Source organism: Montipora capricornis, chromosome 8 (genome assembly GCF_036669925.1).
Source record: "Montipora capricornis isolate CH-2021 chromosome 8, ASM3666992v2, whole genome shotgun sequence".
Taxonomy (NCBI): Eukaryota; Metazoa; Cnidaria; class Anthozoa; order Scleractinia; family Acroporidae; genus Montipora; species Montipora capricornis.
Genome location: NC_090890.1, coordinates 52,458,408 through 52,473,385, shown reverse-complemented (window position 1 = coordinate 52,473,385; position 14,978 = coordinate 52,458,408). Strand labels below are relative to the sequence as shown.

Below are 14,978 nucleotides of genomic sequence, written 5' to 3'. Positions count from 1 at the left end.
AAAATAAATTTTATTGGGACACATTAGTTATTAAATACTGGCTCAATTACTGATACGGTAATATTATTGATGTACTATATTTAATAATCCCCTTTCACCCCTAAACCGGCCATACTTAGTATTTAACTCATCAATAGGGAACCCTCAGGGGTCAATGGGTTAATTAATAGACTAAAAACATTTAAGACTGCAATGGCTGCACATTTTGTACATTTTCATCCTGGTTTAGGTAAATTTACATTATTCTCTGCAGTGAGATAGTAACTTACCACAAAAGTGAGCAATGAATATGAATGAGCATGAAATGCTCACATCAAAATTAATAAGTAGTTAATATTATGTCAGAGTTCTATCACAAAGTCTGCTTTGCCTTTAATTGCCCTTTTAGTTTGAAACATTGCACAGAAGACAAGACCTGCTTTATGTATTTCCAGACATCCCAATTTTAATTGTACATTTAATGTGGGTGTAATTTACATCTACAAATGGTCAAGTGAAATTTTTACCTCCCCAAAGAGAACTCATTCAGAAAATTTCATTTCAGTACAACCTACAAGTCTGATGGCAGTGACCACATCATTTCTCACTAATGTATAGATTTCCTAAGAACATCAACATCACTTTTGCGGAATTCGCTGGTAGCATAAATGATGAAAACAATGAATAATTACTATGGCTAGACTTAATGGAGTTACCATAGATCAAGGACAGAATTATCCAATAAAGTAATAAACTGGAGCTTCATTATTGACTCATTGTAGCATATATTATCAAGCATGCCTTCATGATCAGTTGATGTATCTAAGAATAATGTTTTGGTTCCGTTAAATGAAAGTTCTTGAAATTTTTAAGGTAGTGTATCTTGAGAGTGTTTGCACATGAGATAAATGCAGTGAACCAGGTTGGCCTCAGACACATACACAAAATAGAGGTGGCGCGGCTGGTATTAAATTTCTGTCGACATATCTGTTGAGATAAGATGTTCTTTCAAAGGACTGAGGACATCTCATAACTCTAAACGATAAATGCAAGAAAGTGAATGAAGTGACATACTTCCTTCCAGCGCTGCATTCAAGTTGGATAAATCGAAGCCTGCGAGCTCGAGGGATATATTTCGCAACCACGTTAGATAGTACTCCCTTCCCAACAAAGGAATCTGGCCTTTGCTCGGGTCTTTTCGCACTTTGAGCATTTGTTCCGATGCATTCACTTAAATGGAGAAATAAAGCTAAAAAGTATAAAAGCTGACTCGAAGCAACTTCAGAGGCGTTGCTTCCCCGAGCAGACTAAAAGGGCTGCTTGCAAAAAGCGTAACGAAAGAAAACTTTCCGCCAACTAAAATGCCCCTTGCAGAATCTTTCCCTGTCACTTAAAGTTTAAATGACCACCTTCAACTGGCAGAAGCTATATAGAACGATCATAGAAGCACAGGTTCAAATCACCGCTTCGAAAGCCATCTTTGTTTACATCACAGCACGCGGTTGGAAAACTGGATACTACAATTTTCAACAGCCAATCAGACAAAAGTCTCCTTTGTTCATCTAGGTAGGATCTAAACCATCTCTTGACCACACCGACTATACCAAAATCGCTCTCTAGAATGTCCATCATTAGACTGTGGTTGATCGTATCGAAGGCAGCGCTTAGGTCAAGTAGTATGAGAAAAGTGATTTCCTGATTATCCATGCTGGCAAGAATATCATTGTGTACTTTAACAAGTGCTGTTTCTGTTGAATGATGTTTTCTATAGGAAGATTGGTTATTAGGCAGAAGATGGTTAGTAGTACAGTATTCCATTAACTGGTCGACGACAGCTTTCTCGGCGATTTTAGCAACAAACGGAAGATTACTCACAGGTCTGTAATTCTTTAAGATAGGATCGATGCCTGACTTCTTTAGCATAGGTTTAACTACAGCGTTTTTCCATGGTGCAGGTACATGACCTTCCAGTAATGACAGATTTAGCAATTGAGTGATAACAAGCGTCAACACATCTGAGCAGCGTTTGATTAACCACGTTGGCATTGGGTCAAGTGTGCAGGTAGCGTTGCTTGATGACATGATGATACGTTGGACACTGTCTTCTGTAAGTCGGGAAAACGTTCTAATTTGGCGTGAAGATGGTACGAGTCTAATTCTGGTTGGTTAACTACGATGTTATCGATATCTTCTTGGATAAGCTCGATTTTCTTGATGAAAAAAGCACCAAAGTCGTTTGCTAAAATTTGAGAGCTATTGTTTGGTGGTAATGTATCGTAACGATTGTCGACTTTACAAAGAGAGTTAACGATACGAAAAAGCTTCTTAGTGTCTCCAGCGGATTCTTCAATTAAGTCAGCATAGTATTTGGTCTTAGTGTCACTTAGTAGTCTTGTGTATTCATCACGTGTATTACGATATGCCGTCTTATCCTCAGGGAGGCCTGTAAGTAGCATCCTTCTTTCCAGTTTCCTACGCTTAGCTAAAACTAACCTAGAATAGATGATTTTCACAGTGACATTGAACAAATTGTAAAATCAAACCCGTGAATTCTCCCTGATTTTTAGCTATGCGAGGTTGAAGATATTGGGTAGAAATAAATCTTTTTACAAGTTAATTACAACTTCTGTAACGTTTTTGGTTTTGAAAATACAGCATGTTAAATTTTCAAATTGTGTGACGTGTCACACCAGATAAAGAAATATGTTTTGAGTGGAAACAAATGTCTCATTATGATTCTCTGCAGTTTAAACGTTTCAAGTCCATTAGGAGATAACTTTGTCTTTATACTCACTTACATGTACATGTACATGTATGTCCACGATTGAATGCAATTGTGAAAATTACAAATTTCACGATTTTTTGTCGGTGTGTTACAATCCCAATCTTCAATTTTCTGTCACCTCCTTGTCTTATACACAATTTTCTGCAATTATTTAAGATTTTTAGTCACCTTATTGTGTTGTTCAATTACTAATACCTGAGGCTATGGAGGCCGATTTGGTCAAAATTGTATTACATGTAAAAACAATTTCATTTTAGTCAACCATAACAACCTATTTACTTATGGTGCAATATTCGAGCATGTAAAAACAGTTTTATTGCTACTGAAGATTAAATTTGGGACTGAATTTTTTTTTTTTGCACACATGAATGAATTTATTTTAACCTCAAAAGTCAGTATTTGCTAATCAATTCATTTTGAAATGTGATTTTTTTTTAGAATCAATAATTTCTTGTTTTCATAAAATATAGTTTTTGTTTATGAATTTTTTCCAGTAAAAAAAAATATATTTTTTAATGACAATTTAACCAGTGTGAATTTATTTTGATAAGAATTTATTTTCAGTTCCATGATGGATTACTCAGCACCAGTTTCCTTGGCCCCATGATTTTTCCTGCCACATTGATGATGGAGTCAATGGAGGATTCTCTTCATAATCGAATCATGCTAGTGAGATTTCTTCCATCTTCTTGTGATATCCCCTCCGTAGTTTCATCCTAATTTTTGAAACTGACTTAAATGTTTTGTTGGGAAACTGATATGCTGCAGCAACAAGTTAACTGGGAGAGAAACCAGAGATGCTTTCAGCTTTTTATGTACAGTGTAGAACTTAAAAGAAATAGTTATAGTTGTTTTTCTTTCTCCGCAAGAGACCACATGGACAGAAGAGTTGGTTGAGCAAACATTTTGGGGGTTTGAGGAAGCGTACACAAAGTCCCCTTCAATTAAGAGATGCTCATTTATAGGTGCATCACCTTATGGAGATAATTTGCACTTAATGGATGTTTTGGTTGGACTGAATTCCACCACTTCCTTCTACCATAAGGTGTGCTCACTGAGAGGCTACATGTAGTTGGCAAGAAAGGCAGGCTTCATGAGAAAATAAGAGGAAAAGGAGAGAGTGTCTTTCTTTAATCATTACCTGCAACATTTGGACACAAGTTCAGCAAAAACACATGTAGCTAATTGACCTCTTTGCTTGTTACTGAAACTTGATGTGTCTTATAGCCACGAGAATGTTAACACTAAGTGTACCCCACATGAACTCTTATTATGGGATGAACTATCAAGAAAGAGAACTAAGAATAAGCTACACCTTTCAATAATAATTTATTATAGCATGACCAGACAGTGGATTCCAGCAGGTATCCAGGAAGGGGGTCTAGATATTTGTGTAGTGTGAAATAGGGGTTTGTCTTGTCAGACAAGTTGTAGTTACTAAAACAAGGAATGACCTATAATGACCTACAATGAGAGCACTACAATGAGCTACAATGACCCACAGTGATCTACAATGACCCACAGTGATCTACAATGACTTACAGTACTATGAACTACGATGACCTACAATATGACCTATAGTGAGAGTTCTACAGTGATCTACAGTGAGACCTACAATGACCTACAATGAGCTACAATGACCTAAGATGGTCTACTTAAATGACTTGTACAATTAAAGAGAAAGACAAAAGAGGATGAGGGTGAAGAGTTTGGTGAGCGGAAAACATCCATTGTGAGTGGCATTTGTGTACATCAGGTTGAGGACATTTACACGTGTTTGCTATCGGTACAAAGCCTGCTAGAAATTAAACAAAGTGAATCTTGGGAGACCTTTTAAAGCCAAGGACTGGCTCCTCATCAGTGCCACAAGCAAGATGCCTAGAGTGATTGTTGTTGAACCGGCAACCCTCTGTCTGGCGTAGACTTCCCTAATGTACCTTAGAAATGCATTGTAACTTCTGGTTCTTGCAGGAATTTGATCCTTCCTTATCAGACACAGAAGTTAGCAAATGCATCAGTTTCTTGACATTGAGACCACTTGCAACTGATGGTCTGAACAAATAGAGAAATGGAGGTAGGCTCACAATCAGCTGAAGAATACCCACTTTGCTCAAACCCCAATACATAGTGATGATGCCACTCCTGGAACAATATTGTGCAATTACGTCTTCCTGGATAAACCATGGTATTTTGCCATTTTGAGGGACACTGAGACCCATGAGAACACCAAGTGCCATGTACCTCTCAGCCAAATCTTTATGGAGACCTCCATGAAAGTATTTTTCTTTAAATTAGCATGAGGTGAAAAAAGTCCTTTCAAGGACCTCCATATAATAGGTAAATGGCAGTTCACCAAGGCTGATATCTCATCCAAACCAGTATCAAGCAAGTTTTCTTTATCAACCAATATATACGTAGTGTCTCCAGAGATCTCACTGTCTGGATCTGTTATGTCTAACTGCCTGCCAGTAAGGATTTTTTCTTGAGCACACTTGAGGATTTCTGATGAAAATTTTGGCAGTGTTTGCATTCTTTTACAATCATTTCTTGTGCGATATCAGTGATTTTTTTCTCCCTGATTTCTGTAGCACCATCAACTTCAATAATCACTGCATCACCTGGTGAATCAATAACTGTTTCCTCCGCATTTCCTGCATTACTTACAGTAGCATCTGTCTGAAATGCACTGGTTTCTAGTACAGATTCATCAAGGTCATTGAGATCGTCGCCCAACAGTTACACATAATTAAACAGCACCTGCTGAACTGATAGATCTGAGTCAGCGGGATGCTGCCATCAATTTTCACCCCACCCTAGAGGCTACAATGTAAGGTTGGCTTTACAAGCATTCCACCAACCACCAAATTTGAATTCAGTGTTTCTGCAGTCCTCTGGAAATTGATTCTTTATCTTGTTATACATAGTACTTTTCTTCCACCGTTTATCGAATATGAACCCCGTGATTATGCGGTTTTGGCTCTCAAGTCTCAATTTATTCCGATATCCCAGTGGCATTTTCTTGTCTTAAGCTACCACTCCTGTAAGATGCAGCAAGGAAAATTCCATTAGGCGGAAATCTTCTCAGCTCACCCAGCGCATTTCGATCTCTTGAATTGATGACCCGAGGTAGCGATGGTCGACTGAGAACACTCCCGCTTGGAAGAGAATTTGCGCTTGAAGGGGATTGAACACTACTCGCTGCTGGCGAAATAGAAGAAGACTCATTTACACAGACAAGTTGTGTTATTCAGTCGATTTGCACAATGGCATTTCTTGCTATATCGACAATGGCGATTCGATTACGAAGAGAATCCTCCATTGACTCCATCTTTGAAACGTGGCAGGAAAAATCATGGAGCCAAGGAAACTGGTGCAGAGCAATGCATCGTGGAACTAAAATAATTCTTATCAAAATAAATTCACACTGATTAAAATAAATTTTCATTTTATAAAAATATATCTTACTAAATAAACTCATAATTAAAAACTATATTTCATGTTAACAAGAATTTATTGAGTCTAAAAAAAAAATCACATTTCAAAATAAATTGATTTGGAAATATTGACTTTTGAGGCTAAAATAAATTCACATGCAAAAATTGACTGAAATGCAAAAAAGTAATTCAGTCCCAAAATTAATCCTCAGTAAAAATAAAATTTTTACATGTCGGAATACACCTGCGAGCAGAGCCTCCTTTTGTTGTTTTCTTTACTGAGGAGGAGAAAAGGAGGCTCTGCCTGAATCATGTCAACTCTTTGAAGCCGCCACAGCCCGAACTTCTGGACTAGTCCATCTTGTTTTATCAAACTGGTTTTTCCAGTGTAAGCATCCATTTAGTGATAAAATTGATGGTTATAATTGAGCCCACTGTACTGCACCATAAGTAAATAAGTTGTTATTGTCAACTAAAATGAAATCAGTTCAGCCTTTCATTTTAAATACAATTTTGACCAGACTGGGCCTCTATAGGAGGCTGCACAGAAATCTGCAGTTTATTTTGGGGGTTATTTGCAGTAAAACAATGGATATCCAGTTCACTGAAGCGTGATACACTCCCAAGAGGAACTAACTTGTATTCATTGTACTCATGAGATAAAATACATGTGTACAATGTATGAACACATCTCCTAATGTACCTAAAAGGCTCAAACTGCTTAGATTCACAGGGATGGACATTTTTTGCAACCAAATAGCATTATATCGTGGTTTCACACAAGGTGACAATTCAGAAATTCAAAATACTGTATTTTCGACATGAAAGACGTTATGGAACTGGGACCTTGAAAAAAGATTTATTTCTATGTAGGTTATCTTCAATCTCCTTCAGCTAAACATTCAGAAGGCCTTGCGATTTTGATTTTAGAATTTGAAGACATCACTGTAAAAACCATCTATCGCTTTCTTTCTTCTCTCGAATGGGATTCAGAAGGAGGTCCAGTTGAGGGCCCACGTTTTGTACCGTCCCTGCTTATTAAGGAAGAGCTATTAAAATCTCCCTTTAATTCCATGCACAAACCGTCGTTAAATTACCACAAGCATAATTGAACATTCTTCCTTCCCGTTGACAGCATTTCTACCATTTAGGTAAACTAATTTTTATGTAAAGAACCCCCTAAAATGTATTGCATTATGGGATTGGGAAAATAGTCTGACTATTTAATATTTCTTAAATTTGGAAAGGGAACTTTTAATCTAACAGTCAATTTCTGTTAATGATATAGATACTGATCATGATTAAAATGTCCAGATTAAAAACAACTTGTTTTATTCATTTTCGAAATGACAAAAGAGTGGTCTTCAACCGCTAAAACTAATGTGTAACATGAAACTCTATATGACAGTGATGAAAAGCCCTGATAATGTCAAATTAAGATATAAAACATTAGTGTAGTAGAGAAAAAGAACTTATCATATTACATGTACAGCACAAAAGTACCAGGGAGAGTAGCTTGGCTTTTTATTGGCTGATCGTGTTAGTTACCCGGACAACAGCTTTATCCTCACATGTGGAAGATAAAAATGTCTTCACTGTGCACACTGAAGATTATTATGATTTGTTAGAAAAAAGGAAAATCTTAGTACCGGTATTTCATCAGTATCTATACAATAAAATCTATTTAGTCACTCCAAAAAAAAGTTTAGTGCTAGTCTCAGACAATGCCTAAAACACGATGTACATGTAATAACTGTCGCACATAATAATAATAATAATAATAATAATAATATGGTAATTCCTATTGTAATCGGAACATTTGGAACAGTTCCAAAAGATCTAAAGAAGAGACTAGAGAATATTGGTATAGCTAAGAGACCAAGATAGACGAGCTTCAGAAAAGTGTTATTCTGAACACGGCAAGGATTCTTAGGAAGGTCCTAGAAGTTTGAGGAGACTTGTTGTCACCAAGCTTCCTGGAGTACGGAAGTTGCATTGGAAGTCCAATGTGCGAAAACAAGATAATAATAGTAATAATAATAATAATAATAATAATAATAATAATAATAGTAATAATAGTAATAATAATAATAATAATAATAATAATAATAATAATAATAATGGTCCTTACAGCATAATAACATTAATTTGTTTGCTTAAATTAATTTGACATTTACATGCACACTGTCCTTGCAACCACTCTGGTGAGTTGCACCAAGCATAACGAGATTACTACATTGAGGAGTATCACTGTACTGCATCTTACTGAAAGTTCCTAAAAATGAGCCATTCATTTTGGATCACGCCAACAGGCGGATGAGTTATCACTTACAGAAAATTGTAGTAGTACTCACAAACGAGGCAAAAATTTTTTAGTGACTTAGTGAAACAAATAAATGAAACCTAATATTTCTGAATCGTGTAATCTTTACGAACTTGTTTACATGATAATTGATTTCATGTGTGGTGATAAATGGAGGATACACCAGGAATGTAAAAATAGTATGGTACACGTAACTCTGGATCAAGGTAAGTAACTGAGGAGATACGGGATATTTTTTAAAGTAGGAGCGCATTGCGTACGTGTGGTAGTGTAGTAACTAGACAGTGTTTTCTCGAGAAGCGATCACTAGGGTTTTTTGTTTTCGTGTTTGATGGTTTTTTGTTCAGCTCGAGTGTAGAATCATGACGAACTTTTGTAGTTTGTGAGAACTATTTACTACTTGTAGCTTTTGTTGAGTTTTGAATCGATAATAGAAAGAGTTTTTGGCGATTTCAACCCACACTTGACTACTGGATTTAAGCTTTTTTCTTGACGAGATTTCAAGTTATTGTGAAACGTTTGGTACCAAGTTACTCTAATACTGAAATCAAGATTATGGAATTGTAAAACTAGAACTTTGGACTGGACTATAGAACGCGCAATTACGGAATTTAACATTTTTGAGCATTCTGAGAAATGGAGTACACATGTCGTCTTCTTGTCTTCGCCACAGCAGATTTAAACAGTTTGCAAGAAACTAAACCAGGATTACGGGACCGGAATTCGAATACATGGCCCGGTTGTTCGAAAGGCGATTACCTTAATCCAGGATTAGCGTAAACTTTTGTTTCATGTTTTCAACTTTTTGGTGAAAGTTTCCTTTGCTTCTTGACTTCTTCTAATGTAAAGTTTCACGGAATATCAGCCTTGAACAGCATTTGGGAGTAGAGAATAAAACTCGTTTGTTCATTTTTAACCTGAGATTAGCATTAATCGGCTTTTGAACAACTGGCCCAGTTGTTGAACTGTGATCTGTAATAAGTTTTTCGGATGATTTAAGGCTGATCTTGTAATTTTTGGATGAACGGAGTTAAGGAAGGAAGTAAAACTGTAGGATTTAAATAAAGTCTCATTCCAAAAAATAAATAAATGAAAGATCTCGTATCCTGAGAACCCGCTAATAGGGCTTCCTTGTTTGCATTTGCAAATTTAGTAACATTAATAATGAGTTTTTACAACAGACAACTTCAAGTTATATTACAGATGTATCTTTCTGGTAATCTCTCGCCATTTTCCGAAGTTTACCTGTACTTGACGTTCACTGTAAGTGGACAATTTGTGTTAACTGTTTGCGCATTCCACGGATACGCCTTTGGAGGTGTCTTGTTTAGCGAAAGAAAGTGCAGCTTATAATTATGCTGGTGTTTATGGTATCCCTGATTTTTTGCCACCATAATAGTGGACCAGGGTGGTATACCAACGCGGTGGCTCTGTACAAAACTTTATAACGTTGTGTGACATGCTTTGGCAAATAACTCAAAAGCAGTTTATCTCAGACTTGCTGAGGTGGTTTATACATTGGTGTTCTACAAAATCTCAAGTGCTTGGCCTTTTTCATTGCATGGCATTGCTAGTGAAGCATGTATGAGAAGAATGTTGTTTACTATTTTCTGTTATCTTTTTTTGCTCTAGAGATATAATTCAAGGTTTTTAAATATGCAAATTAGCCAAGTGATGATGTCATAACATCAACTGAATTTTGATCAAATATGATGAAAAAGAAAGGCTGTATTATTTGCAGCAAGATTCTAGTGGATGTGCTCCACAATATGTGCATACCAGTTTTGTTACCATAGTAACATACTGGGTTCCAGACCTCCCTGATATTAAAACTCTTGCTAGCTACCTTTGCCGTGCTATTTTGATATTTGCCAATGGTACCTCATCTCCGTGATCCTGCAAGCATATAAATATGTTACATTGAGTTTGTGGCATTGTTAAACATTTTTCTCGCTTAAGATCACCAAAAATATTGAAATCAGGTTGGAGGGGACTGGAAAAGAGTGAGTTGCCATGGGAATCAATTTCTTTGTAGCCAATACAATACAATGCATACTTAATTGACCACTCCCCCATAGGGGCTTTTCAGGCCCAGTGAAACACAATCACAATGGAACGTAACATTCAACAACATATTTACAAGTGCAGCTGAGAAGTTGAACCAGGGACTGACAAATTTAACTAATGGTCAGAATTAATGTGTCTTAAACTCAGAATCCCCAGATCTCAAGGCAAGCCCCTTAACCACTGGGCCGCACTGCCTCCATACTGCTAGCCGTAGGTGTGTTGCCTGTAGAATTATTGGCCTACCGAGTTTCAATGGTCTCTGCTGCAAATGGCCAAGATAGCTCTATTTATATACTTGATGTTATATTGGGTTGAGTGAATGACGTCATCAGCCATCTCATTTGCATATTTTACACATTTTTCAAACATAAACATCTCTGGAACCAATGATATTCATTCCTAAAGCCCGCCGCACACGGTGAGGAAAGAGCTGATCATACTGCCTCTCGAGGTGGTTTTCTCAGCTGTTTCCTCACTTCTGCAGGGAAATTTTGGTGCGAAATTTGCCTTGCGAGGCTGTGAGGATAAAAACAAACGTTGATATTTTTCACCTCATGAGACAAATTCCTCATTGTGTGCAGCCATCATGAGAATTAAGTTGAGTTTGGCTAGTAAAGCATCCAATAAAAATGCATGGCATTCTCACATGACTTCAGCGGTGTCGGGATTTCTTCCTCCGACATCATCTAGAACTGCTGAAGTTGAGTGAACGACGTCATCAGCTGTCACGTTTCATATTTTACACATTTTTCATAAACATCTCTGGATCAAATGCAGATATTTCCAAATGGGAAATGGTGTTTTTAGTCATTCCTGGAATTATGTGATAAACCTAAAAATTCAAGGGATCAAAATTTGATCATAGTAGCACTTTAAGAATTTTATTCCGTACTTTTGACTGGTTTGTTAATCAAATGCTTAAATTTAGCTATATATTATAATTCACAAAGGTTTCCCATCACTGTGAAAGTGCTATTAAATGTTACAAAATATAAATGAATAAATAATAATAATAATAATAATAATAATAATAACAATAATAATAATAATAATAAATAAACAAAATCAGTTGGAGAGACTAAAATAGTTCATTATAGCAGATTTAAAATCGTCCACAGATGGCTGATCTAATAAAAAAGAAGGTAGAGTGTTCCATTCTTTTATGGTTCTGGTAAAAAAGTTGTACTTGTAGGTGTTACTGTTACTGTTACTGCCAGTGTTAATGAACTTACTGCTATGATTGGAGCGCGTAACACGTGCGGGGCGTACAATGTACTCCGGGATATGGACCGCAATTTTACTGTTCACTATTTTGTACATGGTAGTAAGTCGCGCAATTTTGCGTCTCAGTTCTAATGAATGCCAGTTCAAATCGTTCAGGCCCCAGTCGTTCAAATGATGGATAGTGCTATAATAAATCACTATCCAGTGTATAGGTCATAGCGAAGCCGATTGCGCTATCCAATGGTTAGTGATTTATCCGGTGGATAGCGTTTTCCACCTTTTGAACATCTGGGGACAGGAGGTTTGTGACTGTACCGGGTTCCCGCAAAAAATATGTAAAATATTTTTTGTAACGTTTTGCTAATGAAACTGGAGTATGTTCATTATGTATGATTCGTGTTAACTATAGAAGCTTTTAGGCATTAGACAGAGGCATTAGACAGAGTCAAATACTAAGTCTGGCCGGTTTCGGCTCGTTTGGAAAACAAAGGGTTAATACTCGGGCAAAAGTTCTTCAAAATCTTACATGTATGGTCCAAGTCAGGGTTCTTTAACAATGGGCGAACTAGTGCGTTTTAACACACTAGGTCTGTTGGAACAGTGCAGGCGCGGATCCAGGGGAAGGTAAAATGGGTGAATTTTCCCCCCCCCCCCCCCCCCCTGTTTTTCTGTGCCCCCCTTCTTTCCTTTTTTTTTTCTTATCCCTCAAACACCTCAACCAGGCTTTGGTTCTATTACATTATAACAATAATTCACCCCCCATTTCCAAATCCTGGATCCGCGCCTGAACAGGTCTGTTGGAAGCGTGCTTGAGTTTCAACAAAATGAGCTTCAAAATCAGCAAAAAATTGTGACGCTGATGAGTAATGAAGTAGCTGCTGTTTCCAAAACGATGGTGATAAATAACCTTGTCTTGGAGAGTAAATTGTTGACTTTGCAGAAACAATGGTCAACCTGAAGAGTTGAGCAATTTTGATCTTTCTTTTTAATTTGCACATTTCTTGTAAAACTTTATAACACTTGAAAGAAAAAGAAAACTATGGTAAGAAAAACCCGGTATCTTGCCATCATTTGACACAGATGCTTCACTGTTTCACGAGTAAACAAGCCACGGTAACTTGATCACAGCGCCCGCTGAATTCGATGTCACTTTCAATTTTGCGATTTACTTGTGCAGCCAAATGTGCAATAACAAATTTAAAACGTAGCAAAAATCTCCCAAAATGTTTTTCACTGATGGTAACTTTTTATATTTGCTGTAAAAAATTAATGTTGTTTTGATGTCGTAAATTTTGTTGCTGATGGCAAAATATATTATTATCGATCGACCGTCCTGAAAACGTCCTTCTGCTCTTCCTAAAAACTGAGTTTCAATATTTATTTACTTTTTCTTTAATATTTGTTTTGCAAGCATAAAGCAAGCTAACAAAATCTGTACATTGCATTTTTGGGCGTTAAAATATAATTTTCGGTCCTTTGCTTCTGTTTCGAAGTAGTATATTTTTTTTGGCTCACCCATCCAGATACTAACCCTGCTGGATATGGATTAACTTCAGTGAACATTTGTATTACAAAGCCGTCGGACGCTCAGAGTGCACGCTTAAACTTGTGGTTAAGGAACTTGAAAATGATCAACATGTCAGCCCAGAAGCCAATGTTTCTCGATTCCCTTTTATTTTCTTTAATCTTTCTGGGTTTAGTACTTTGCTAGTAACCACATTTCTTCTCAGGAGACTATTTACCTAAGACTTTTACCGTGACGCGACAATGATATACAATACCAAAACGATATTGTGTACTATTAGAGCTACATATTACGCAAAGATAATTTGAATATCCTGGAAGACAAAACGCAGCTCAGTTGACAATATGGAATAAAGCGCTGTGTTACTGCACTACCACACGTACGCTATGCGTGCCTATTTTTTCTTACGATGACAGGAATTTTTTCTTTCTAACAAATGATTAATAGGCAGTAGCCAGGATTTTAACCTCAGAAAAAGATCTGTTTTGTCGTATCAATGTGAGCCAAAGGGCCTCTGCTGGCCCCTTAAGTTGTCTTAAGGACCCCCAACTTGAAAAAATTGAGTGGAACACTGCAGTTCAATACCACCCAACTCAGTCCCTTCTGTTTTTGAGTAACACTTACCACACGCAACCCAGTGTACGCTCATGGAGCGTCTAGTTGAGAACCCAAAACCCAGGTAAAATTAATTTTAATCACACTTGATTTCTGCAAAAGACAGAACTCTCAGCCAGCTGTCAGAGTTTCCTTCTTCTCTTGTAATGTTTTATTTAAAACATAAGAGCATGCACACAAAGCATGACAAATTAATTTTGTTGCACAACTATGCCAGTAGGCAACAGTGCCTTTGCCAAATATTCAAGTGAAAGCTGTCGAATGTAATAACCATGTACTTGAATATTAGATCTTAATTCTAAGCAGGAATGTTTTGCTTCTGCCTGTGACAATTTTTCCGGAGCCTTTCGGGCTTCTGGCATTAAAAGTTAGGAGCCCGAGTCATTTTTTCAAGAGCCCAGAATTAATTAATTGAAATTGAGGATGAATCACCTTGTGATAAGATACTTGTTGAGAAATTTGGTTGGCTGCACTCGCAAGTAAGGCGCCCCAGGCGACCGGGAGACCGTTAGGCAGCCCCCTTAAGCATATATATAGAAGATAGTAGATGATAAATAAATTTGCATTGTTTTTAAATCTTAGGTGGAAAGAAGAGGGAACTTTGTCAGGGCATTCCCCCAAAACTCAGTGTCAAGCCACCAAAAATGAGTGATATTGGACCTGATATGAAACCTTGGGGAAGTGCTGATCTGCCGATTGATATTTTGCTACTGACAGCAGAGGATTGTGGGTTTTCGAGTTGTTACTCATTTCTGGGGAAACCTTTCAAAAGTTATAACAGAGAAGTTGGTTGCATATATTTTGGATACATTGGAAATGCTAGTAATCAAGAGCAGCTAAAGGTTGCGTTGAAGAGATGTTTTAAAGGATCTGTTGGCCCAGGGGGATCTTCAACAGCAGCAAAAAATGCAGTCAGGGTATTGAGGCCAAAGGCAGTATTTTCTGTGGGAACTTGCAGTGGTTTAAGTTCAGATAAAGTCAAACTAGGAGATGTAGTTATATCTGCCAAGTTAACAACAACAGATG

General features: G+C 37.1%; 1 long non-coding RNA gene across 1 annotated transcript in view; it reads left to right on the top strand.

The window, feature by feature from the left end:
- LOC138060042 (uncharacterized) overlaps window positions 1–14,763 on the top strand; it is a 37,320-nt gene extending 22,557 nt beyond the window's left edge. The window contains exon 3 of the long non-coding RNA XR_011134287.1: window positions 14,535–14,763. This is a non-coding gene — a long non-coding RNA (uncharacterized lncRNA). The remainder of the gene's footprint in view (window positions 1–14,534) is intronic.
- Window positions 14,764–14,978: the final 215 nt, after the last annotated feature.